The sequence below is a fragment of the Notechis scutatus genome, chromosome 1, assembly GCF_049901735.1.
Source record: "Notechis scutatus isolate UNSWTSFEM ecotype Mainland chromosome 1, rNotScu1.2, whole genome shotgun sequence".
Lineage (NCBI taxonomy): Eukaryota > Metazoa > Chordata > Lepidosauria > Squamata > Elapidae > Notechis > Notechis scutatus.
In genome coordinates, this window is record NC_142009.1 from 331,834,703 (window position 1) to 331,862,421 (window position 27,719).

Below are 27,719 nucleotides of genomic sequence, written 5' to 3' on the forward strand. Positions count from 1 at the left end.
AAAACACATTTGGCTCCCTGTGTTGTCTAGATCTGGAAGAAGTATTTTTATTGTTCACTGTTCCTTCTGACTCGCATAGTGTAGCTGCAAATAGCATGGCTTCCATTACACCAATATATATTTTTTAAACTTGGCGATTTTAAAATATGTCGACTTCAAATCCCAGACTCCCCCCAGCCAGTATTGCAGCCTGGGGAATTCTGGGAAGGGAAGTCCACAGATGTTAAAAGTTGCCAAGTTTTGAGAAACATTGATCTGCCTGGCTGCTAAGTGCTGACACTTAACTTTGATGCCACATAATCAGTTGATCAATGTTAGGTAAACCATCAGAAAGTAATGAGCCCCAAACTTCCATAGGTTTCATTCCCACTCAATAAAAGTTGTGCCTTGCATACTTTATGAGAGTATAAAAATCCTAGTAAGCTTTGCTGACGCTGTTCATAATATTAATACTGCCAAAGTTGCGTGATAGCAATAAAACAGCATTTCTCAAACTCCCCAGTTTCTCCCATCTTTCTGGCAGTGCCCCGCCCTCTCCTCTCAGGCCCCGCCCCCTATGGTCTGATTTCCGCGTTTCTCATCAAGTCAGAAGCAAGGAGATTAAAAAGAACGGACAAAAGTTGCGCATCGACGACCGGTTTCTATTCCACGACGCGATACTGAAAAAGAGCCGCTCTATCCATCTCTCGGTGGAGTCGATGCCTCGTCTTTTCCCCCCCCTTAGGCCTCCGGATCGTTGGACTAGCCTTGCCCTATACCCGTGAGGAAAAGGTTTTTTTTTTTTTTTTACCCTCTTTTGAGGGGAAGGCGGCTCCACTCATCCTTGTCGATTGGGAACCGGGCGTCCGGGTTGCGGGTGCGTCAGCTGGACTCCCACCCTGGGCGAGCGCGCCTCTCATTGGAGAACTCCAGCCTACGTCCTTTGCGTCAGCACACTTCAGCGCTCGGGGGGAGAACCGGAAGTCTTGTAGTCGTGCTTTCCCCCTTCGCCTCTCCCCGGGCCGGAAGTCCGTATGAATTCCAAGATGGCGGTCACAAACCCGGAAGTTGGTCAAGGCCGGAGCTGCCTCTGCCGAGCTCGAAGCCGGCAGCCTTAAGTCTGCCGCCGCCGCCGCCGCCGCCTTGCGGCCTTTGGTTCTCTCTCCCCCCCGCCGGCCGAGGGTCCTTATTCGTGTATTGGGGGAGAGCGCGAAGACCAGGTGAGCGGAACCCCTCCCTTCAGTGACCTCACGAGCCCCCTCCCATCGGAGCCCCCCTCCTCCTTTCTGGAGGAGAAGGGGTCCCTTGCCTCAGGCGAAACCCCTCCTCCTAAGAGAGCCCCCCTATTTGAGCTCCTCTTTCTCTGAGTTTCGGAGAAGGCGGGAGGCCTTCAGGATCGTTGAAATTGGGGAGGGGGTTAGCCCTGCGCCCCCAAACCTCCTTTGGCTCCTGCTTCGCCCCTTTCTCTTAGCCGCTACCGGCAAGATCCCGGGAGAAACACCCCCCGCCCGCCACTTCAGGATGGGGTTCCCCTCGGAGGCTCCTATCTCCTCCAGGCTGCCAGGCCAGCTGAGAAAAGGAAGTTTTTGTGGTGGATTCGGTTGCCCCCCCACAAAAGAGTCGCTTCCTTTTCAATCCCCTGCTCATAGTTTGTTCTGGACTACAGTTCCTACCGTCCCGCACCCAGCGTGAGAGTTGTGGTCCAACACCCCCCTCCCCCCAAATATGTCTCTGTGGGAGTGGGGGAAGGAGATTGTGTCCTGTTTGAGGAGGGGAAGGCAAGCCAATGTCTTTATTTTTAGAAGGATCCAGTTCTTTGAGGCAGGGCTGGGAATAGCTCTGGGCTCCTCTCCGTGAGATTGGGGGTTCCTGCCCTTCTTTGCCCCCAGGGTTGACCCTCCCTCTTTCCCTCTTTTCTCCTGCAAGCATCAAATAGGGGGAAGCCGACTCCCCGCTTTCCCCCTGCTGCTTTGCTTCCTTCCTTCCTGTTGTCACCTCCTGACAGACAGCGGCAAAAGAAGCACCCCTTCAAAGTGACAACTTTAATAAGGTTGTAAGAAGAGCCAGGAGTGCTGAATTAGGCTGATCGAGGCTTGGATTCTGTTCCCAGATCGTTTGGCGAGCCCACCTTCCTGTTCCAGCTCTTAGCAACTGGAATGTAGAGCAAGTGGGCTGGGATGTTAGAGTTAATGGAAAGCCAAAATGATTAGGCTGCTGTCAAAGGAGGCAGCTTGCCCGCCTCGATGTCCGTCACCAGATTCCTTGTGCAATAGCAAATTCTGCGGTTTAGGACATTTTCTCTGTGTGTGTGTGGGGGGGGAAAGGCTCTTTTCTTTTCATTCTTGACTCTCTCATCATGCAATGTGTTGGACAGCCCCGTTGGATTCTAGCTTGCCCAGGCAGGAATACTGTAGTACTTTCTGTCTCTCATTTACCTATCCTATTTTCCTCTCTTCCTGCTGCTGACTTCTGGGACCTTGAGGGTACATTTACTTCCTCGTTCGTTCTTCCCCTTCAGGTAGGTTTTAAGGGAAGGATTTGGGGAAGCAGAACCTTCTGTTCCTCTTCAAGTTTTCCCAGCTTGGCACAGTCACAGTGTATTGGACTGAAGGCAGGAGAAGAAGAAATGGATGGAAACTAACCAAGGAGAGAAGCAACCTAGAACTAAAGAGAAATTTCCTGACAGTTAGAACAATCAGTGGAACAAATTGCCTCCAGAAGTTGTGGATGCTCCAACACTGGATGTTTTTAAGAAGAGATTGGGCGACCATTTGTCTGAAATGGTATAGGCATGAGCAGGGGTTGGACTAGAAGACCTCCAAAGTCCCTTCTGTTATATTGAATTTCCCAAGATCCCCCTGATGTTGGTTGCTGGGACATTCTGATAATTATGGCCTCATTGTATTCAGAGGCTGCCTGATTGAACTGTTTTAGCCCTGTACTGTGCCAAATAAATTGTTTTGATCTTCTTGGGGCTGTATTCCAGTTCAGTTGCCCTCTCTAAAATGCTCAGTACCACAGTTTTCTGTGGAATATTCCTTGTCTTCCCTGAGGATAATATTCTTTATAGAGCTTATTTAATGGTGCCTCCTCTCTGTATCTGGAGGCCTGATTGTGATAGAGTCCCCTTCATCCTCAGATCTCCCGTGAAGGAGATAATCTTTCTGGGTTATAATACCTCAGGGGATGTTTGCTGGGATAATTGTATGTGTTTGCACGCACACAGGGAAGAAAGCACTTCCCCATTCCTGAACCACCTGATTGAAAGGATAAGGAAATGAATGAAGTCACAGAGAACAGCTCCTTATCTTTGCTAGTTTCTCTCTTGCCTGCGTTTCAACCTTGAGGCTTACTCATTTTGGGAATAAGGGGTTTCGTTGGATGGATTATGTGGGTAGGTTTCTGAACCTGTAGAAGTAATTCTTCCTGCTTTTTCAAAGTTTTAGTCCTGTCAAGTTCTTTTCGAAAGCAAAGAGAACGGTTCCCTTTGCTTCTTTTTTTTGTTTTTGTTTCGCATTTTTAATTTTTTTTTTGTTTTTTGCTGCTGGACTGGTGGTATCCAGATGTTCTGCTGAATTACGGCATCCAGTAGACCCAGTTGGCATGGCTAAAGTGACTAATAGCAAAGTCTGTTGGAAATTGTCGCCTGGCGACAATTAAAAAGGTCATCAATTGCTAACATATGGGAGGGAAACTTTTGTGTCTTTCTAGGGTGTGGTGCCTGTGCTTTCCTACCTGGTTGCTGATTAAGGAGGAGACTATTTCTGATGGAAGTCAATCAGGGCCACACCTTTTTCTTCTTTTTTCAAAAGAAAGGCTTGTCCCAGGAGGCATCGGGGGAAAAAAAAAATCCATGTTGTATCCTTGGCCTTGATTCATTGGCACCTTCCAATTCATTATTGTTGGTATTCTCTTGCATACTATGAAAGGTGGAGATTTTACAGGTAGTCCTTGATTTACAATCATTCTGAGCCACTGTGGCGCAGTGGTTAGAGCGCAGGCTAATTCTGCTGACTGCCGGCTGCCTGCAATTTGGCAATTCGAATCCCATCAGGCTCAAGGATGACTCGGCTTTCCATCCTTCCGAGGTGGGTAAAATGAGGACCCAGATTGTTGGGGGCCAATATGCTGACTCCGGTAAACCGCTTAGGGAAGGCTGTAAAAAGCACTGCGAAGCGGTATATAAGTCTAAGTGCTATTGCTATTCGTTTAATGACCGTTTTGAAGTTACAACAGCACAGGGAGGGGAAAGGGACTTACGACTTGCAAGAGTTGCTGCAGCATCCCCATGCTGGTCATGTGATCAAAATGGACCGTTTTGATCAAAAGAAAAGTATAGAACTACTTTTGTTGCTACCTGTACATGGAAACCACTTCTGGGCTTTGTGCTTGAGGTGGGGGGGAAAAATAAAACTTTGATATTGGGTTTTACTGATTAGATTGGTTGGTTCTAGAAACGGCTAGTTTACGTTATTATGGAAAAGGGAAAAGTGGAGGTTTGATGTGAATGCTTTATTCTGTTGCTAAAGAGGGAGTTGGAAGTCAAAGCCTTTTCCCCCCCCCCCCCGCTTTCTCCCTCTTCCCCTTTTCATTTTTCTTACCCTTTCTCCTCCCCACTGTGTCCTACTATTTGCTTCTGTATTTTTGTATTTTATTCTATAACCTTAATAAAGTGCTTTATTTTTTTTTTTTAAATGTGAACGCTTGGCAACTGGTATGCGTTTATGTTGGGGTGCAGTGCCCCCCGGGGTCCTGCGATCCCCTTTTGTGACCTTCTGGCAAGCAAAGCTGAAAGAGAAAGCCACATTCACTTTTAAGAACAGGTCAACTAACTTAAATGCGGCGATTCACTTAACAACCGTGTCCAAAAAAAAAAAAGGTGGTGGTAAAACGGGGCAAAACTCACTTAGCTCCCTTGCTTAGCGACAGAAATTTTGGGCTCAGTTGTGGTCGTAAGTCGAGGAGTACTTACACTACATTGTGATCGTTAAGCTGGTGGGAGCTGTTTTTTGCCAAAAACTGGAAGTAAACACTGATGTTTGGTAAAACAGTCACACGACCTTCATAAATAACAGTGGTTGCATAACTCTGGGGACAGGGCAACCATTTATAACTTCGGATCTGCATCGTAAGTACCCCCAGGGAGGTCTGTTGTAACTTTGGCCACTAAACCAGGGGTCTCCAACCTTGGCAACTTTAAGCCTGGTGGACTTCAACTCCCATAATTCCCCAGCCAGCTGTTGTGGTTAGCCGGCAGCAGGTGCGGATGCCTGAGGAGACCAAGGACTCAAGATGAGGGGCCAGGACCATTAGGGAGTGGACTTCTGCCTTCAGAGATTGTGGGGGCTGGCAGCAGTGATGAGGAGGTTCTCGAGGAGCCTGTGCCAAGTGCACGTGTGTGCAGGATTGCTCGTAGGGAAAGAGCAGCTACAACAGCATGGACAACTCGGGAGTAAGGCTGCAAGGTAATGCCCCTCCTTCCAGAAGATAAAAGCCAGCTGTGAAGCGAACGTACTTTGCAGAAGGCAAAGACGTTTTGAAACTCCAGCCTCGTGGACATTCCAGTATCTTGATTTTTTTTATTTGAAGATTTCTTATTTTGCCAATTATTTCTTGTCATCTTTTGGCAAGTCTTGCACAGTTTGGAAAAACTTGTGCTTATCACAGCTAATTATTTTGTAAAAGTATTACAAGGTTTTTGTTCCTTTTGGATTGTGTTTGATTTGTTGGAAAAATTTGTGGGTCAGAACACAGGCTTTGCTTGCAAGGTTGGAGACCCCTGGATTGGCTTACCTGTGTTTTCCCAATTTTATATCCTTTCCTTTCTGTTTGATGCCTTTCTCCCTTTCAACACCCCCCCCAAATCATTGCTGAATTTCACTGAAAATCTCAGAGAATACCCAAGAGGAGTAACTCCTCTGAGTCACTTCCCTAGAGTCCTATTGAGGCCGCCTAAGGCCAAGGGTGTGACTTTGGGCTCCCTCTGATAACTCACCTATCTCACGAAGGAACTTTGGGTGGGGCAGTTGACTTTATTTTGTTTTTGCCCAGGTAACTTCAGGGCAATGGGACTGAAGGCTGTGGGAAGGTGTTCCCCGGAAGCTAACCTCAGTTGCTTCGGCATGCTTTGGCGTGGGTAGTTCACTTTTATTAATCAGCAAATGAGAGCAACAGATGTTGCTCCAGTTTTGTCTGTAAATTCCCGGCCAAGGGGTATTGCAGTTCAGCTCCCACATCTGTGTTAAGAGCATAAAATCAGGTTATGGTGGATTGGAACTAGTTGTGTTCGGTCCATACTGTTAGATCCAGGGAGCCCTCAACTTAATGATTTGTTTAGGGATCGTTCCAAGTTACAACGGCACTGAAAAAGTGAATGGTGACTGTTTTTCACAGTTACGACAGTTGCAACATCTCCATAGTCACATGATCAAAATTCAGCTGCATGGCAGCTGGCTCATATTTATGACGGTTGCAGTATGCCGGGGTCACGTGATCATTTTTTGTAACCTTTCTGACAAGCAAAGTCAATGGGGAAGCCATATTCACTTAACAGCCGGGTTACTAATTTAACAACTGTTTCACTTAACAACGGTTGCAAGAAAGGTTATGAAAAGGGGCAAAACTCAAGCGTCTCGCTTAGCGGCAGAAATGTTGGCCTCAATTATGGTAAGTTGAGGATTACTTGTACCCATACTATGTTTCCAGCAATGGTCAGACCACTATATCTTGTTTTATTTCTACTTTATTTTGTTAGATTTGTGTGCTGTCCATCTCATCTAGAGGCCTCGCCTCTTAAATCGATCCATTAGATATCTAGCTGGTTTTTTTTTTTCCCTTTTCAGTTTTGGCACCAACTGTGCTGTTCGTTGGTTTCTAAAAACATTTGGCTGACCTCATCTATGCTCAGAAGCTAAATAGGGTCAGGCCTGGTTAGTGGTTGGAAGGGAGGCCATCGGAAAATAACCAGCTGTCAACTAGAATACAAAGTCAAAGGGGGAAAAAACACACGCCTTACCAAGAAAACAACATGAAGTCTCCAGGAATTGGATTGATTCATAGGAGACTTAACACAAAGGAAAAAGGCAACCTTTAATTTACTGATCTAGAACTGACCCAGATGCTCAGTTTAGCTGTTCAGTGCTTTCCTCCTTAATGGGATTTTTAATGATATGGAGCACATGGAAGAAAGCTATTGGAGAGGGCCAAAAATGGAAAACAATGTGCTTTGGACATCCCATAAGATGTTTTGAAGGTGGTCATGAAATTTGCCTGATGAAAGAAAAAAAAGACTTAATCTGCAAGTAGCTGGAGGTACTTTCATTTGGCCTCAAGCAGTGAGTAGGTTATTAGTTTCAGTGGCTTTAGGGTCTCCGTTCCAGTTCTGTGGTTGTGTTCCTGGGACATACGGAAGCATTGGCTAGCTTACCTTACTTTAGCCTAGTGCAGGCTAGCGTGCTAGTCCAGGTGGGCAATTTTAAGACTTGTGCTTCAACTCCCAGAATTCCTCAGCCAGCTTGTCTTAAAAATGACCAAGTTTGGAGACCCCCCTGGCCTAATGTCTTTGATGAACCCAAAAGGTGGACTTTACATTTCAGTATATTGTATGAATCCAGAAAATTGGGTTGACTGAACCGTGATTGATTTAAACTTGGGTCAATGATTCATTTGGCTACTGAATTCACTTAGCATATTTGGAAATGTTTGAATTGAGTTATTCAATTAAATCAATATTCTGAGTTCACTCTAAACCAGAGGTCTCCAGACTTGGCAACTTTTAAGACTTGTGGACTTCAACTCCCAGAAAATGACCACCAATCAGTCGACTAGAATACGAAGTCAGGGGAAAAAAACCACACATCTTAAGAGGGGAAAAAAAAAAACCCACACCTTACCAAGAAAACAACACGAAGTCTCCAGGAATTGGATTGATTCATAGGAGACTTAACAAAAAGGAAAAAGGCAACCTTTAATTTACTGATCTAGAACTGACCCAGATGCTCAGTTGAGCTGTTCAACTCTTCCCTCCTTAATGAGTTTTTTTAATGGTATGGAGCAAAGCAAAGAAAGTTATTGGAGAGGGCCAGAAATGGAAAACAATGTGCTTTGGACATCCCATAAGATGCCAAGTTTGGAGACCCCAGCTCTAAACACTAAAGTGGACGGTAGTCACAAACTTCCTTCCTTCCTTCCTTCCTTCCTTCCTTCCTTCCTTCCTTCCTTCCTTCCTTCCTTCCTTCCTTCCTTCCTTCCTTCCTTCCTTCCTTCCCTCTGCCCCTCCCTCCCTCCCCTTCCTTTGCTTCCCTCCCTCCCTCCCTCCCAAGTTACCTAACCCAATTTTGTGCTTTTTCCTCTTTTTCCTTTATCTCAAATCCCAGTCCTAGGAAATGTTTTGGTGACGCAATTTATATGCCCCAACACAGGTCAGCACCTGACCAACCATATCCGGATCCAGAAGCTAAGTAGGATGGTTGGCCTTGGTCAGGGCTTGGATGGGCCACAACTAGTGAATATGATAGCTAAAACCTAGACTGGGGAGTCAAAAGACCATCCCCCAAAGCTGCAAAGACCAAGAAAAGTGTGGTTTTGACAAGAGGAATCATGAGAAGTCAAGTTTGACTTGTGGGCATTTGTATCTTTATTTCACTGTATCCTCAAAGTAGTTTTGGGAAATGATTTAAGCCAGGGTTGAGAAACTGGATTTCTTAAAGGGCCGGATCAGCATTGTAGTTCTCTTCTGCGGGTCGACAGGAGGGGTGGGTGGGAGACAAGATGGATGCTTCCTGCAGCACTGTGCCGGCCAAAACAGGGCATATCCAGGGGTGGGATTCTACCAGTTCGCACCTATTCGCTAGAACCGGTTGTTAACATTCTAAGCATTTTGGAGAACCGGTTGTTAGAAGAAATTACTGGCCTAATCCTGTAAGGAAGGCAGGAAGGAAACATTCTGGTGTTGCTTACAGAAACTGCCTCTCCGTTAACCCTTATTACATTCTTGGCAGGACTAGACTTCCTGTCTCGGGAACGTCTCTAGAGTTATTTTTCCCTCCTTTGCTGGTACTTTGCTTGTGTGGAGGGACCATTCAAAGTTACAATGGCACTGGAAAAAGTGAGTTATGACCATTTTTCACACTTACGACTGTTGCAGCATCCCCACAGTCATGAGAGGCCAGGCGAGGAGATGCGTACCTCGATGTGGGTGATGTTGAGTTGGCCACGCCCAGCCAATAACATGACCACCAAGCCACGTCCACCCAGTCACATGATCACCAAGCCACGCCCACCACCTAAGCCACACCCACAGAACCGGTTGTTAAAAATTTGAATCCCACCCTCTGGGCGGGAGGCCATGCACACACCCCCCATTCCCCATTTTCGGCCTGGACGGCCTCCTGCAGCACTTTGATGGCCAAAATAGGACTCGGGGGGGTCTGTGTGCGGCCCCCATGCGCCCTATTTTGGCCGGCAGAGTGCTGCAGGAGGCCATCCAGGTTGAACATGGGGCACGGGGGGTGGGGGGCAGATCTGGCCCACAGGCTTTGAGTTTGACACCCTGATCTAAGCTGTATACGGGAAGTAAAAAATGGCTACTGGAGCGCTTCATGGGTGAAGTTGTCTCCCCAATCAAAAGCACCTTTTTCAACACGGAGTGTCTTTTCAACCCTGATGTTGGACTACTAGTCCCAAGATTTTAGAAGCATGAACATGTTCCCTCAAGCCCTGCTCGCAATCGCTCACCCTTCAATCGCCTCCCATCTTGACTACTACACAATGTGCTCTACGTTGGGGCTGCCCTAGAGAAACAGCCAGACGTTTCTGTTGGTTGAAAATGCAGCAGCCCACAGGGTTTTGTCCAGGTAGTTCATTTAGTAACCGTTCAAACATCAAAGTTACAACGGCGCTAAACAAAGTGACTTATGACCCTGTCTTTCACTACTGTAACAACCAACCGTTGTGGCATCCTTATGGCCATGTGATCAAAATCCAGATGCTTGGCGATTGATTCATATTTACAACAGTTGCAGCATCCCAGGTTCACGTTATCATCGCCTTTTGCCACATTCTGACAAGCAATGTCAATGGGGAAACCTGATTCACGACTGTCTTACTAACTTAACAACTGCAGCAGTTCACTTAACCACTGTGGCACAAAGAGTAAAACGAGGCCAAATTCACTTAACAGATGTTTCCCTTAGCAACGGAAATATTGGGAACTCAATTGTAGTTGTAAGTCAAGGGCTACATGTACCAGTCTAGATTTCCACATGTGTCCCCTCTTTTGCAGGAGCTTCATTGGCTGCTGACTCGCCTCTGGGTCCAGTTCAAGGTGCCGGTTGCCACCTTTAAAACTCTACATCAAGGGTCTTCAAACTTGGCAAGTTTAAGACTTGTGAACTTGAACTCTCAGAATTCCTGAGCTCCCAGAATTCCATGACTGGAGGGGGAATCCTGGGAGTTGAAGTCCACAAGTATTAAAGCTGCCAAGTTTGAAGACCTCTGCTCTACATAGTCTGGGGCCAAGTTATTTGAAGGACTGTCTTTTCCTCTCTTACATTTACCTGGGATCCACCAGATTGTGGGGTCAGGATCTCTTAAGGGTCCCCTCTTAAGGGGACCCACAAGAAGGGTTGTGGTAGCTCACCCCCTGTGGAACATCATCCCTCCGGAGACAAGATTGGCCTCACTTTGGCATCTTGTTGAAAGGCCCTGAAGACGTGGTTTTGCCAGCGGGCCTGAGGACCCCGGGGTGAGACGGAGCCCATCAAGTGGCTCCTTTGATTGTTGTTGCTTGGGGGGGCGGAAATTGAGGTTTTATTTCTGTCACCCACCCGGAGTCACTCTGAGCAAGCTGGTTAGCCATGTGAATTTTCTTAAAACAGGTAATCCTCAACTCACAATCACAATTGTGCCCAAAATTTCTGTTGCCAACCGAGACAGTTGTGAGTTCTGTTGCATTTTACTTCCCCCTCTCCCAGTTTAACCTGTTTATTGAGTTACTAGCTCGACACCCGTGCTTTGCTATGAAACTAATGTGATCGGGCTTCGTTTTTGGGGAGGAAAGTTGGGGGGAGGGGGGAATTTCTGCCTCTGCCTACCAGCATCCATTGGTATTCATCTGGCTAGTGCCCTGTCAGTGTGCGAGAGAGTTACCTGCACACTTACACACTGTACTGTGTGCTTAGTAAGCCTGACTATTCTTGTCTATGGAGATTCTCCAAGTCATGGTTGTCTCAAAGGAGCTTTTTCAAAAGGCAACTGGTCACAGAGGTGGGATTCAATTTTTTTTTTACTACTGGTTCTGTGGGCGTGGCTTGGTGGGCGTGGCTTGGTAGGCATGGCAGGGGAAGGATGCTGCAAAATCTCCATTCCCTCCCCACCCCACTAACCTGCTTTCCAGCTCCGTTCTCCTGTGCGGGGCAACCAAAGAAGACCCAACCAATCAGCTGGGACTCGGGAGGTGGAGAATAAGGTGGGGGTGGGGCCAGTCAGAGGTGGGATTTGCCGGTTCTCCAAACTACTCCAAATTTCCGCTACCGGTTCTCCAGAACCAGTCAGAACCGGCTTGAATACCACCTCTGCAACCAGGGCTGCCAGATCGCAGCTTGGCTCTGCAGCCAAACTCAAGTCAAAATACGGCCAAATTCGGCCAAATTATTTTCTCTCATGGCCAGATTTCCCGGCCATAATTTTTTTTATGCAATATAACATGAGGATATATTGTTTTTTTGTTTTTTTTAACTGTTTTTAAATAATCAAATCATAAAAAATAGTCTTTATTCGACAACGTGACGTGACGTCATGGGAATTTCTGCGTTTCTTTACTCACATCCAGGCTAGGCAGCTCACTTCAAATAACCGCTACTTTACCGTTTGGAAAGCTCAGGGCCAAATGCAGCGATCCTGAGGAGGGGGGAGCTAGGGCATGAGGGTTATTAGGGGGATTCCACCCCCCACCCCCCGATTGAAAAAATATAATCACTAAACAAATAAAATGACGCAAAAATGATCTGACAGTCATTTTCATGCGAATATATTGTATTGAGAACCGGTATTCGGCCAAAATTTCGATTTCACGGCCAAGCCACTTTCATACGGCCAAATTTCCGGCCAAATCTATTTGACTGGAGACATGTTTTTTTCACAGCCAAACAGATTTCTTATACGGCCAGATTTCTCGAATTTGGTCGGAAAAACAGCCAGATGGCAACCCTGTCTGCAACTGGACTTTTGAAAAGAAAACCCAGTGGCCTTTCGGAAAAAAGTGCCCCTGGGACCCGTCATTCCTTATTAAAAGCGAGGTGCTCTCGGTGTTCCCCACGAAACATTCCTACAGTCACCGGCAACGGCAGCCCAGCCTTCTCAAATAGACATGAGCCAAGGGAAGGCTCAGCCGTCAAATCGTCGGCCCTGCTGTTCTTGCCCCCCAGCCGATGACAGCGAGGACAGCAAGAACCTGGGAATCTTGCTTGGTTTAGCCGCCAGGCAGGGCACGGAGGCCTAGATAGATCAGCAAAACTTGGCAAGGATGATTTGGCCCCGGGGAGAAAATCATCACTGCACGACTTGAGATTTGAATGTGTGATTCCCCCCCCCCAAAAAAATATTTCCTCTTGTTCCCATGGGGCAAAGATTTAAATGGTGTAGGGGGCAGGGAGCAGCTTGCGGCTACCTCCCAGGAGATTTGGTTGTGCAATCGCGGCGTGCGTGCGTGTGAAGTCGGTCGACTCTGCAGAAATCCCAGGCGGATGCTTCTGAAACGGGGGGGGGGGGTGTTGGGTATTGTACAGGTAGTCCTCGAGTTATGACCACAATAGAGCCCCCACATTGATGTCGTTAAGGGAGGCATTTGTTAAGCGAGTTTCTGGCCCCCCCACCCCCATGTTAACAACCTTTCTTGCCGCAGTTGTTAAGCGAACCGCTGCAGTTGTGGAGTTAGTAGCCCGATTGTTGAGTGAATCTGGCTTCTCCATTGAAGGTCATAAAAGGGGAATCACATGAGCCGGGGACACTGCAGCAGTCGTAAATATGAGTCAGTTGCCAAGCATCTGAATTTTGATCACCTGAGGATGCCGCAACAGCTTCTAAGTGTAAAAATGGGTCATACAACAGCACTTTTTTCAGTGCCATTGTAACTTCGGTCACTAAATGAACTGTTACGTAAGTCGAGGACTATCTCTAGTGGATTCAGGGGTGTGTGAGTGGGGGGGCTCACTTTCAGCAGAAGAGAATTCAGAAGGGGAGGTTAAATATGGCCCCTTTCCTGGACTTGCTCGCAGTCACATTTTAGTCACTTCCTGGTTGGAGTACTATAGTGAGCTTTATATGGGGCTGCCCTTTAAGACCACTCCCATTTACAACTGATCCACAAGTCAATGCAAGTAGTCCTTGACTTACAACCATTTGTTTTAACGACAACCCGAAGTTACAGTGCCACTGAAAAAAGTGACTTATGACCAGGGGTGGGATTCTACCAGTTCGCACCTATTCGCTAGAACCTGTTAACGTTCTAAGCAGTTCAGAGAACCGGTTGTTAGAAGAAATTACTGGCCTAATCCTGTAAGGAAGGCAGGAAGGAAACATTCTGGTGTTGCTTACAGAAACTGCCTCTCTGTGAACCCTTATTACATTCTTGGCAGGACTAGACTTCCTGTCTCAGTAACTTATCTGGAGTTTTTTCCCCCTCCTTTGCTGGTTCTTTGCTTGTGTGGAGTGACCATTCAAAGTTACAATGGCACTGGAAAAAGTGACTTATGACCCTTTTTCACACTTACGACTCTTACAGCATCCCCACAGTCATGAGAGGCCAGGCGAGGAGATGCATACCTCGATGTGAGTGATATTGAGTTGGCCACACCCAGCCAATAACATGACCACCAAGCCACGTCCACCCAGTCACATGACCACCAAGCCACGTCCACCCAGTCACATGACCACCAAGCCACGTCCACCTAGTCACATGACCACCAAGCCACGCCCACCAACTAAGCCACGCCCACAGAACTGGTTGTTAAAAAAAATGAATCCCACCCCTGCTTATGACCATTTTTCACGCTAAACAATCGTTGCAGCATCACGTCGTGGGTCACGTGATCAGAATTGGGACCCTTGGCAACTGGCTCATATTTATGACAGTTGCAGTGATCCCCTTTTGTGTCCTTCTGACCAGCAAAGTCAATGGGGGAACCGAGATTCACTTAATAGTTGTGTGGCTAACTCAACAGCGGCATTGATTCACTTAACAGCGGTGGCAAACAAGGTTGCACAATGGGGCAAAACTCCCTTATCGATTGTTTTGCTTAGGAGGGGAAATTTTGGGCTCAGTTGCAATGGTAACTCAAGGATTGCTCGCCCCACACCCGCACATTATTGAGCGCTCAACCCACGTTGCGTTTTTATTGTGCGAGCTGTGTGAGCTCCTAGTTTCCTTCCGGAGGGCAATTCAAGGTGCAGGTTATAGGGAATTCTGAGAGTTGAAGTCCACACATCTTAAAAAGTTGAAATACAGGTAGTCCTCGGCTTACAACAGTTCATTTAGGGACGGTTCAAAGTTACAGTGGTACTGAAAAATGTGACTTATGACCTTTTTTTCACAGTTAACAGCCTTCGTAGCATCCCCATGATCGTGTGAACAAAATTCAGATGCTTGACAACTTGGCTCAAACTTACGGCCGTTGCTGTGTCCCAAGGTCGCACGATCCCCCCTTTTTGCGACCTTTTGACAAGCAAAGTCAATGGGGAAGCCAGATTCACTTAACAACCGAGTTACTAACTGAGCAACTGCAGCGATTTGCTTAACCACTGGGACAAGAAAGATCACAAAACGGGGCAAAACTCACTTAAGGACAGAAATTTTAGTCTCAGTTGTGATCATTAAGTCGAGGACTACCTGTATTGAGGAATGTTGGTATATTGCCTGGTCAGAGATGAAGTGAACTCTTGTCCCATCACTCAGAGGATCAGAGTTGAATCTGGCACGCTTTTTGTTTAAATAACTGCTGTCTCAATGGGTTGGAGGTCCTCCCGTTGTCGGGGTTCCGACGGATGCCCTAAATGAGCCTCGAGCCAAGTTTCAAAAGAAATCCAATTATTTATTAGGAGCAACATGTCGGCACTTTTCCCAAGTGCAGTTGGCTCTACCCTGCGTAATTTACTGCCCACCTATGACCCTGTTTCCCCCTCCCTCCCTCCCTCCCTCCCTCCCTCCCTCCCGGGTTGTGTCATAAATCACATTCTCCAACCGAAGCACTTTCCTGGGCTGTTTAACCTGGGATGCAATCTGGAGAAAGATATGCGTGAAATGTGCTTCTGGTCACAGCAACCTTCACAGATCACAAAATGAGCTTCCAGAGTGGCTCAATTTTCCGCAACTACTCCCATCAGATCTCCCCACCCCACTTCTTATGGCAACTCTAGAGCGAGCCAGGAATCCTTTATGAGTTGACACCCATGGCCGAGGATCATGTTAGCTGCAGCAATGCCACAAATAGGGCAGGGAAGCCCGTTGCAGCTTGTGTTCAGCTACTATTTTCATCGGTATTTCCTAGGAAATGAGGAATCTCTCTTCCTTCCAGCCAGTCAGCAGTTTTGTTGCTTTAGGAGTGTGCTAACCACCCAGCCCTTTCTTCATCCCCTTTTTCCTGTTGTGACTCAAAGCTGGTAGAGCAGAGACTGTTCAGAAGCTGAGAGGGATCTGATCACCTGATTGCGGCTGCCATCTTGACTCCCATCGGGAAGTGGAGGGAAAGCTCAAAAACAGCCTAAGCGTGCTTCCTTTCTGCTGATTGGAGAGCACCAGGCAGAGGGGTGCACAAAACAGCTTGGTGTCTTTTAGGCTTGGCAGGTCGCAGTTGTGAAAAATTAACTCGGGGATTAGAAGTCTGGTTTAAGTCTGATTTATCTAGTTGGCGATAAATTCTAAGTGCCTTGCTTCCAGAATGGCTCAATTACTGCAAATTTTTAATGTCCAGTTTATTGGCGTATGTGTTAATTAACTAGGGGAGTTCTTCTGGATTTATGCTGCCATTAAAAGTGGCTTTAGATGGTTGGCAATTCACGGTAATTTTACTAGGATATTTGTGTTTTTTTTTCTGGAAAAGGAGCCGTTTCCTGAGGACGAGGGATTTGTTTAAACGGCTTAGCCTTCTGGGTAGAAAACTGTGTAACGTAAGATTACGTTGGCTCAAAACTGGAAAAAGGGCCTGGTTATTGGGGAGATAACCTGGGTTTTACAGGTAGCCCTTGACTTATTTATTTATTTATCTGTCAAGTTTATATTGCCACCTATTCGTCCATGGCGACTCAAGGCGGCTTACAGAATATAAAACCACATTTAAAACAATAACAATTAACAAAAAGAATCAAATAAATTAATATAGCGCAATGTAACAAAATCATTTCACAACCTTTCTTTAACAGATTAACAGAGTTGGAAGGGACCTTGTAGGTCATCTAGTCCAACCCCTGCCCAAGCGGGAGACCCTACACCATTTCTGACAAATGGCAGTCTCTTCTTGAAAGCTTCCAGTGATGAAGCTCCCACCACTTCCGAAGGCAACTTCTCTTCCATTGGCTGATTGTTCTCACTCTCCTTATTTCCAGGTTGAATCTCTCCTTGTTCATTTCAGTTCAGTTTCCATCCATTATTCCTTGTCTTGGGCCTTTGGGTGCTTTAGAAAATACCGTGTTTCCCCAAAAATAAGACCTTGTCTTATATATATATTTTTGCCACCAAAAAAAAAAGCACCAGGCCTTATTTTCAGGGATTCCATCCACTGACTAGCCTCACTTCTGTGCATCGCCCCTTGGCCCCCTTTCTGCTGTCAGAGGCCTTCAGGAACTTCTTCTTCTGCACTGAGCAAGGTTTTCCTGAAGGCCTCTGTAGCAGATAACAGAGCTCCGGATCGATCCAGACCTTTGTTATCAGCTACAGAGGCCTTCCAGCCTTGCTGGCTGCAAAAGAAATGGGCCCGCGAGGTAGATGTCGGGGTGTGTGAGGCCTGGCTACAATTTTCCAAAGGTAAGTAGTAGGGCAGCTCCACCATTCCCCTATCCCCACCCTAGCTTAATTTTTACTCGTCCACTCTGGAGTGGGTGGGATCTTAATTAGGACTTATATTGGGCGCACGTGTAAAAATCGAACTAGGACTTACTTTCAGGGTAGGTCATATTTTCAGGGAAATAGGTAGCTTGATCCCTTCCTCTCTGTGGCAGCCCTTCAAATATTGGAAGACTCCTATCATGACTCCGCTGCTCCTTCACTAGACGAGCCAGGCCCAGTTCCTGCAACCATTCTTCATATGTTTTAGATGAACCCCCACAGTGGTTATGTTAGTAACACACTTGTTCAATGAATCTGGCTTCCCCATCGACTTCAGTTGTCAGAACGTGGCAAAAGGGGGATCCCATGACCGCTTCACCCTTACGAGCGTCATACATATGAACCAGTTGTCAGGCGTCCGAATGCAAATCACGTGACCATGAGGACGCTGGTCATAAGTGTGAAGAATGGTCCTAAGTCACTTTTTCCCCACCAATGCCACTGGAATTTCAAAGCGGCCGCTAAATGAAATGGGCGCAAGACGGGGACTTTCTGTGCTATATTAGAACTCACATCGTGATACGGGCTGATTGGTAGACAGCTCAGAGCAGGAGGAGGACATTTCTGTCTTCAGATAATCGGCAATTAAAGAATAATATATCTTGGTCTTTTATCGATGGCTTCACTTGGGTTTCCGAAAAGACAGGCCAATCTGTGTCCGGCGGTAGCCAGGTCTGTGTAACACAACCAGCTGGAGAGTTTCTGTGATTGTCAAATGAAAAGTTAGTGGTTGCCTTCCTTGGGCCACTTCCAGAGGAAGTCATTTGGTTATGGTTTGCAGGCTACCCAAATCCGTTTCTTATTTATTTCTCAAAAAAAAAAAGGGACCACGGCCAAATAGGAGATTAGTTCTCCAACCGCTTGGAATAGAAAAGGGAGCCAGCAGTGAAATAGAGCAGTGGTCCCCAACCTTTTTTTATGCTGCGGCCCGGTACCGGCATCAGCTGGGTCGCCGCCCCGGTACCGGCATCAGCTGGGCGCTCACGCCATCTTGTTTTGATGAAAAAGTGCTTCGATGGTGAGCTTTCTACCGGAAAAGCTCACCAGAGCGCTGGCGCCGCCATTTTGTTTTGATGAAAAAGTGCTTCCGGTGAGCTTTCTACCGGAAAAGCTCACCGGAAGCACTTTTTCATGAAAACAAGATGGCGGCGCCCAACAAACCAGTGGCCCGGTAGGATTTGTTCCACGGACCGGTGCCGGTCCCCGGACCGGTGGTTGGGGACCCCTGAAATAGAGGTTCCTCTGTCTGGAACCCGAAAGAATAAGCTACTTCCTACAGATAGTATTCAGCTACCTCAGTATTTCCTAACGTCGGCAACTTTGAGATGGATTCTGGGAGTTGAAATCCGCACAGCTCAAGATGGCCAAGGTTGAGGAATATTGGACTTGGTCATGGCAATGGGGATGGTTTTGATTTATGCCAGGTCTTCAGAATCGAAGTCACAGATGAATAGGCTGAACCAAATGAATAGTTTAGATAAGGAGGGCATACAATAGTTTGTCAATATAGCCAGTTTGGTTTAGTGATGAAGGCTAGAAAGATGGAGGCTGTGAGTTCTAGTCCCGCCTCAGGCACGAAAGCCTTCTGGGTGACTTTGGGCAAATCACTAGGGGATGGTGAATTCTAATCCTGCCTCAGGAATGAAAGCCTTCTCGGTGATTTTGGGTCGATCACCAGGAGACGGTGAGTTCTAGTCCCGCTTTAGGAATGAAAGCCTGCTGGGGGACTTTAGGCCAACCACCAGGGGATGATGAATTCTAGATCCACCTTTGGCATGAAAGGCCATAGGGTGACTTTGGACTAGTCCCTCTCCCTCAACCCAATCCACCTCTCAGGGTTGTTATGGGGAAAATAAGAAGATTTGTGAAAATAATAAAGGCTGGATATATACATATGTGTGGCGTGTATGTGTGTGTAAAATATCCCAAGGATTCAGCAGTTTATTCTTCTCTTGAGTGCTAAGCTAGAAATAGAGGTTTGTTCTCCAGAACCTGGGTAACGTTTTCTTGAAATTGTCAGGCTGGTGAACGACTAAATCCTGACTTTTATGCCTGAGGAGTTGGTTGTTGTTGTTTTTCCTCTTTGGAGACTTACTTTTTTGCAGCTGCAGGCAGCCCCTTGTCTTAATTTTGTGAAGAATGTCTCCTGCACACCCGGTCCTACAAAGGTAGGATTGTTCCCTGACCGGGCAAGGCGCAAGGCATGACTTCAATGAATGAAATGCTTTATATAACGCTCTCCCCATTTGGGGCCAGTGGCTTTTGGGACAGCAGAATACAGGCACGGCCATAACTGAGGCCAAAATTTATGTGGCTAAGTGAAATACTTGTTAAGTGAGTTTTGCCCCATTTTACACTTTTTCTTGCCACCGTTGTTAAGTGAACCCTTGCATTTGTTAAGTTAGTCACATGGTCCTTAAGCAAATCTAGATTCCCCATGGACTTTACTCGTCAGAAGGTCGCAAAAGCGGATCACGTGACCCCCAGGACACGTACAACTGTCGTAAGTACAAACCAGTTGCCAGGCGCCTGAATTTTGATCATGTGACTACGGGGATTCTGCAACGGTCACGGGTGTGAAAAGTGGTTGTTGGTCCCTTTTGTCAGCTCTGTTGTAACTCTGAATGGTCACTAAATGAACTGTTGTAAGTCGAGGACTACCTGCATTTCAAATGGGCAGCAAAGCACATTGGCAAAGCAGATGTAGTCAGAAAGGAAACAAGGAAGAGAGCGTTGAATTGAAATGATCAGACGGCTGACGATGGAATGAATCCTTCCTTGCCTGAAGCAACTTGGAAAAATTTGCCTATCAGAACTGTGGAATGAGCTGGAGGGACAACATTTATGTGCAGGGTAGGGATTTCAGCTCAGAGATCTACAGGTAGTGTGATGACCCGGGGCGTGGCACAAAGGCAACACAGTCAGATAATCAGTAGGAGTCCTTTTATTAGCTCCAACTTTGCCCCCCAATGTCCCAGTTACCTTCTGGCTGGAGAAAAACTCTCCTAGGAACAGCCTTTGACGGCAGAGAATTAAGTCCAAAACATAGTCAACACAAACTGTAACTTTAAGTCCAATCAAGCCAAACTGAGGTAATTAGTTTGGCAGGGCAGGAGCAAGAATTCCAGACTTGAAGGCACGCCAAAACTCACATTGTTGGGAAGACGTGAGGAACACAGATAAGCAATGACAACACAAGATAAAGTCACATTTGATCCCAGCAGCTTTTCTTATCAACTGTCTTCCCAGCTGTGGCTAATGAAGGGAATCAGGGCCCTTTCCTCCCCTGTAATCCATGCAACCCACATTGCTCTCTTCTTCGTTCCTCCCTGCGTGCCCTAGGATGAAGAGGGGATGGGCCTGGGTCTTCCTCTGAATTCCCTCTCCCTTGTTCTACTTTCTCCCTGCTCTGCCCAGCCGGACTTTGCCCTTCCCCAGTTTCTTCTACAGCCAACTGAGCCACACTCCCAATCCCTGTCAGCTGTTCAGCTTCCTCCTCAGATTCAACAGGGGCATGACAGGTACTCCTCGACTTACGACCATTTGTTTAGTGACCGGTCAAAATTACAGCAGCACTGAAAAATGTGAGTTATGACCGGTTTTCGCACTTTAGGACCGTTACAGCATCATATGATCAAAATTTAGATGCTTGGCAACTGGCATGTATTTACGGCGGTTCCACTGTCCTGGGGGTCACATGATCCCCTTTTGTGACCTTCTGACAAGCAAAGTCAACGGGGCAATCCAGATTCACTTTACAACCGTGTCGCTAACTTAACAAGTGCAAGTTCCCTTTATATATGTGGCAAGAAAGGTAGAAAACTCACTTAACAACTACCTAGCAGTTTAACAACAGAAGTTTTGGGTTCAGTTGTGGTCGTAAGTTGAAGACACCCTGCAGTGGGCACTTTGCAATAGAAAGATTCCCATTCAATGTCTGGCAGAACCCAACTGATGGGGAAAAAACATCCCATCATATCCTGGATGGATAAATCAGTGGGGGTTGAGGGAAATGGCCAGTCTAGACAGACGCTGAATCATAGTTCATATGTGAAGAAGGAATGGCTTGCCTTCCTACGAATTCAAAATTCAGATTAACTTCCCACCATTTTGTGCTGGCCTGCGAGCCGCAGGCAAACTTAACTGACTGTGCCTGCATGCGCCTCACAAGCTGATTTTTTTTTTGGATGGTTTGAGGCCTTTTTCGGCCTCAAACCAAACCTTTTTTCGGCCTCCCTTAGAAAAAGCCTCCGCAAGGCTTTTCAGGCCAAATCATAGGCCCCTTTCGTCACTTCCTCTAATACTGGAAGTGATGAAACGGGCCTATAATTCGGCCTTTGCAGAGGCTTTCTCCAAGCCTCTGGGAGGCTGAAAAAAAAGCCTCAAACCAACCGAAAAATCAAGCTGTGAGGCCCAGTGCAGGTAAGGGGTTGGGGTTGGGGATTGCATGCGCATGCGCGGGGGGCGTGGAGGAGGGGCACATTGCATTGTGGGTGCTGGCATGCATGTCTGCGCGCGTGCTGGTGCGCACGCAATTTTTGACACACTGATTTAGACAGAAAGAATTTCTGTCCACCCTTGTGTTTTCCAAACCAACATCCCACTTAGAATAATGTCGTGGTAAGAAAAACTCAGTGCTGGGAAAAATGTATAGAGGAGTGCAATTTTTTTTTTGCAGGTCCTGTTTTCGTTCTTGCTTGGCCTTGTTTTGCAATACGGGTTGATGTTGTTATTTTTCTGGCTTGGTGGTCACAAGGAAGCACAGGGCTCTCTTCAACTGCATCCTTGGGATCTGGAAGTGTTTTTGGTTCTTGAGGGGGATGACGCAGAAGCTGCAGCTTGTATAAAATTCAGTGGGTCATGGGTAACATCTGGAATTCAGAGAATCCTAGATCTAAAAAGTTGCTGCCCGAACACTCAAAAAATAAAAAATAAATGGCGAAGTTCAGATCGGGACATTTAAAACCTTGACTCTGGAAAGGCACAACTTTGCGGTGATGAGTTGCACATAGTTTTTGGATGCTTTATTACAATTGCCAGCCCTGGATGAAGCAGAGCTGAGACAGCTAACTAGGCTGAGCTAAGGCAAAAAAATTATTCATCAAAATTATGTATTTAGCGGATTTAAATGCTGCCTGTCTCACTGTCCAAATGACTCTTGAAAATGAAGTTTCGTTTACATTTAGCGGATTTAAATGCTGCCTGTCTCACTGTCCAAATGACTCTTGAAAATGAAGTTTCGTTTACATTTATGTGTAAGCCAAGTTACATGAATCCAGTACGTGATGATGTCCATTAGTGTAATGATTTTATAGCACCTTAGATTTATTGTTTGGCACCTGTTTTGGAGGTCTCGGGTATGATTGGGTGCCCATGCCTTAAATAAATTGAGACCCAGAGACTTGAAAGCCTAATTATTCCTTGTGTGCATCGTATTTGCCTAGGTATTAAAGTTTGCGGTAGGAAATCTCTTCATCACCCATTGGAAATTAACTGAGTTTTTCTCTGTAAACATGGCACCCTTAAGTTACAGTGCCCTCTTCCACTGTTTGTATACAGATTAAATTTGGGTTTACAGGACTTAGAATAACTTTATTGTCACTCTGATTATACGCTAATCGACATACATTAAAGTGAAATTTCGTTTCATTCAGCTTTCAAAGGGTCTCCATCTCTAATATAAACATAAGCATGACAAGATAGATAGGTAGGTAGGCAGGCGTAGGTAGATAGATAGTTGGATGATAGATAGATAGATAGATAGATAGATAGATAGATAGATAGATAGATAGATAGATAGATAGATAGATAGATACAAAATTATGCATCTCCCCAAATATATTATATGCCACACAGAAATAACACAGTCTAGTTTGTATGTATACATGTACATGGTGAGAGAAACGAATCTTGCGAGTTTACCAGACGGATGGCAAAGTTGCCGACTTACAACCATTCACTTAGTGACTGACTGAAGTTATAATAGCAATAGCACCTAGACTTATATACCGCTTCACAGTGCTTTACAGCCTTCTTTAAGCAATGGCGCTGAAAAAAGTAACTTATGATTGTTTTTCACACTTGCAACCGTGGCAGCAGCCCTCTGGTTGTGTCGCTTGGCAACTGACTCATAGTTACGACGGTTGCAGTATCCCGAGGTCATATGATCCCCTTTTGCGACCTTCTGACAAGCAGAGTCAATGGGGAAGCTAGATTCACTTTACAACGGGGCTACTAATTTAACAACTGCAGTGATTCACTTAACAATGGCAGCAAGGAAGATCGTAAAGTGGGGCAAAAGTCACTTAACACCTGTCTCACTTAACAACAGAAGTGTTGGGGGCTCAGTCATGGTTGTAAGTTGATAACCATTCATTTAGCAACCGATTGGTGCTGGAAAAAAGGGACTTCTGACCAGTTCTCACACTTTATGATGGTTACCCCACGATCACATAACCGAAACTTGGGTGCCTTGCAACTGGTATGTATTTATGAAAGTTGCACTGTCCCAGATTCATATGATCCCTTTTGCAACCTTCCCAGCCAGTTTCAGTCACTGTGGGGGAATCCAGATTTGCTTAACAACTTCATGATTCACTCGACCAGCTCAGTGATTCACTTAACAACTGGGGCCAAAAAGAGGTTGTGAAACGTGGCACAACTCCCTTATCAATTGCCTTGTTTAGCAACAGAAATGTTGGGTCATACCTCAAGGGCTACCAGTATTTAGGTTAAAATGAATTTCATTTCAGTGCTGGGTTATTCATGCAAACCTTTGAGTCACTTTTGTGTGCCACCTAATGCTCTTGGTTTAATTTGGCACCATGGTTGTTTCATTGGTTGGACCCCACCTTGGAAATGTAGGAGATCAAGCAATGAGGATGTATTTCAGTGTTTCTCAACCTTAGTAGCTTTAAGATGGGCGGACTTCAACTCCCAGAAGGCTGTAGAAGAGATTCTCAGTCATTGGGGTCAATAGGTGCTCCAAAGGTGCTTTTTTTTTCAGGACACAACTGGAGTTTCTTGGTTTTTTTTTCTTTTGAAGACGTTTTGCTTTTCATCCAAAAAGCTTCTTCAGCTCTGACAGGATGGTGGGGAATGGAAGGATTTATACTCCTTGCAGACATAGCTGGTCATTTGCATCTTTTGAGAACAAAGCTGGCTGGGGAATTCTGGGAGAGTTGAAGTCCACCCATCTTAAAAGCTGCTAAAAGGTTGAGAAACACTGATTGTACTCAAAGGAAGTAAACAACTGCGAAGGCTAGATTGTTCTTTCGTAAGGGGGAAGTTTAAATTTCTAGGAAGCTGCATTTCCTAACTTTGCAAGTGCATTTTGCAAGGCTGCCATTGCCAGATGATTTGCAAAGCGCTGGTCAGAAGTACAGCTAGCAAGAAGAACTGAAATCTTGACATCCGTGACAGACTGCAAGTATTCCTCAACTTACGACCAGAATTGAGCCCACAAATTTTCATCGCTAAGCAAGACAATCATGACCTTTCTTGTCATAGTTGTGAAGTGAATCAGTGCACTTGTTAAGCTAGTGGACAGGATTGTGAAGTGAATCTGGCTTCCCTCATTGACTTCGCTTGTCAGAGGGTCGCAAAAGGAGGTGACCCTGGGACACTGCAACCGTCATAAATACGAGTCAGTTGCCAAGTGGCTGAATTTTGATCCTGGGGATGCTGCGACGGTCGTAAGAGTGAAAAACAGTCATAAGTCACCTTCTTTTAATGCCTTTGTAACTTCAGATGAATGGTTGTAAGTCAAGTCTTACCTGTATCCCTTCTTTCCTGTGCTGATGGCCATTTAAGATTTTGTCTCACCTGAGATTATCACGCTAACCCTTAAATCAGAGGTCTTCAAACTTGGCAGCTTTAAGATTTGTGGACTTCAATCCCCAGAATTCCTCCTCCAGTCACGTTAGTTCAGGAATTCTGGGAGTTGAAGTCCACAAGTCTTAAACTTGCCAAGTTTGAAGAGCCTTGCCTTAGATATAAGCATAGCTCCTGTTTGCATGGTTATTTTTTTGGGGTGGGAAACAAACCCATGATGAATTTTGTCTTGCCTTTCTGGCTGTCCCACTCATGAAGGGCTGCTAGTCTTTTATTTTTTTATTTTGCCACTTTGGAAACAGAAGTTTGGGGGAGGAAGTTAGAGCTGAAAAGGCAACTGGAGCTGAAAAGCTATCCATCTGTGTTGCTTTATTAGAAATTGGTGAGTAGTTGCTTCCTCCTGCAAGTGGGTGAGTGGGCAGCAGTGTGAGTTCTTGAGAATTTGGGTGCTGGTGTTGGCTCTCACAGCTGTGTACGGCAGCGTTTCTCAAACTCGACAAGGTTGAGATGCGTGGACTTCCTTCTGGGTTCATCTGTGCAAAATGGTCACGTCATTTTTTTCCCTCCGGTGTCATTGTAACTTTGAACCGTCACTAAACAAACTATTGTAAGTTGAGGACTATCGGTATGAATCGTTTCATTCAATTGCTTTTATTAATGGGTTGGCCCCGTTTTCGTTGAAATCATTGCAACCCTTTGCATTTCTGGATTGATTTTTCCTACTTTGTTGTTATTGGCCATGGTTCCACTGAAATTAATTTTTTTATTTGGAGAATTGTCCCCACGGCGAGTTGGCTACGGTGAGTTGGCCGTGGTGAATTGTCCCACTTCGGGCTTATTGTGTCACTTTTTTTGCTGCATTTGCAGAAGCTGTAAAAATGTCCTTAATTCATTTCTCAAAGGTAGTCAATCAATCAGAATACAGCTGGAATTTACCTTAGAGGTCCTCTAGTCCATCCCCCTGCTCAAACAAGAGAACCTATACCACTTCAGACAAGTGACTCTCCAGTCTCTTCTTAAAAACCTCCAGTGATGAAACACCCACCATTTCTGGAGGCAAGTTGTTCCACTGGTTAATTGTTCTCACTGTCAGGAAGTTTCTCCTGAATTCTAGGTTGCTTCTCTCCTTGATTAGCTTCCACCCATTGCTTCTTGTCCTGCCTTCAGGTGCTTTGGAGAATAGCTTGACTCCCTCTTCTTTGGGGCAGCCCCTCAAATACTTTTGATTCTATGCCTCTGTTTATACAACCAAGGGTTGTATTTGCTTTTTGGCTGCCGATGCGCATGGCTGGCTCATATTTAAGTGAGTGTCCACTGGGACTCCCAACGTCCCTCCCACAGTTACTGAGGTTTCGCCCAATCTGTCCTTGTACCCGCTCTAAAATCTAACATAGCTGCACCTCTAGGACATGAAAAATAGAGTTTTCCTCCTGCTGCTGTCTGAAATTGTGCCTTCCCACGAGGAAGGCTTTGCCCCCTGTGTTTGATGGCGTAAATTACTCTTCTCTTCTCTTCTCTTCTCTTATCTTCTCTTCTCTTCTCTTCTCTTCTCTTCTCTTCTCTTCTCTTCTCTTCTCTTTTCTCTCTCTTCTCTCTCTCTCTCCCTCTTCTCTTCTCTCTCTTCTCTTTTATTGCTCTCTTTTCTCTCTCTTCTCTTCTCTTTTCTTCTCTTCTCTCTCTCTGTTCTCTCTCTCTCTTCTCTTCTCTCTTCTCTTCCTCTCTCTCTTCTCTCTTATCTCTCTCTTCTCTCTCTCTTCTCTCTCTTCTCTTCTCTCTCTCTCTCTCTTCTCTCTCTCTCTCTCTCTCTCTCTCTTCTCTTCTCTTCTCTTCTCTTCTCTTCTATCCTCTCTTCTCTCTCTCTCTTCTTTTTTCTCTCTCCTCTCTCTTCTCTCTCTCTCTCTCTCTCTCTTCTTCTCTTTTATCGCTCTCTTCTCTCTCTCTCCTCTCTCTCTTCTCTTCTCTTCTCTTCTCTCTCTCTGTTTTCTCTCTCTCTCTTCTCTCTCTCTCTCTTCTCTTCTCTTTTCTCCTCTCTCTTCTCTTCTCTCTCATCTCTTCTCTCTCTCTCTCTCTCTCTCTTCTCTCTCTCTCTCTCTCCCCACCCCCCTAAGACATGTTAGGGGTTCTGTGAGGCCAAACCTCTACAGCCATTTGTCAGAGTCAGCCAAAAGTTTTATCAATGCAACTAATTAAATGCTGCCTCTTCAAGGAACCGTTCCTGCCTGTTCAATGTGGAATTGGATACGACCCCACAGGGATTGTAATTCGGTGTCATAATGGAAATATTTCACAGGGAAGCGTTGGCTAATGGTTAGGACGCTGGGTCAGCAGCGTTTGAGTTGTGTGCCTGCTGGCCAGCCTCAGGTTCCTTCAGCTCAATTTCAGTTGCTTACCCAAGCTAGGTAACATCATCATTAGAAATAGAATTGGAATAGAATTCTTTATCGGCCCAGTGTGGTTGGACGCACAAGGAATTTGTCTTGGTGCAAATGCTCTCAGTGAACATAAAAGAAAAGATAACATTCATCAAGAGTCAAGAATCATAAGGTCCAACACTTAATGAGAGTCATAGGGCACAATAAGCAATCAAATCATACTAGGAATCAGTCAGTGTAAATTGTAAGGATACAAGCGACAAAGTTACAGTCATAAGTGGGAGGAGATGGGTAAAAGGAAGGGTGGGAGGATTAATAGCAATGGTAATAGCACTGATGAAGTTACCTAGTTTGGCTAATGAAACGTCTGCATCAAACAAGCAAGCTCAGAGAGCATCAAGGACTCCCTCATGTCAACTCTTGAGCTACAGATATTCTCC

General features: G+C 45.8%; 1 protein-coding gene across 1 annotated transcript in view; it reads left to right on the forward strand.

Annotated features, from left to right (window-relative positions):
- Nucleotides 1-1,002: 1,002 nt before the first annotated feature.
- Nucleotides 1,003-27,719, forward strand: part of SBNO2 (strawberry notch homolog 2) — a 142,880-nt gene continuing 116,163 nt past the window's right edge. The window contains 1 exon segment of the mRNA XM_087952707.1: nucleotides 1,003-1,199. The gene's annotated coding sequence lies outside the window, so the exon portion shown is untranslated.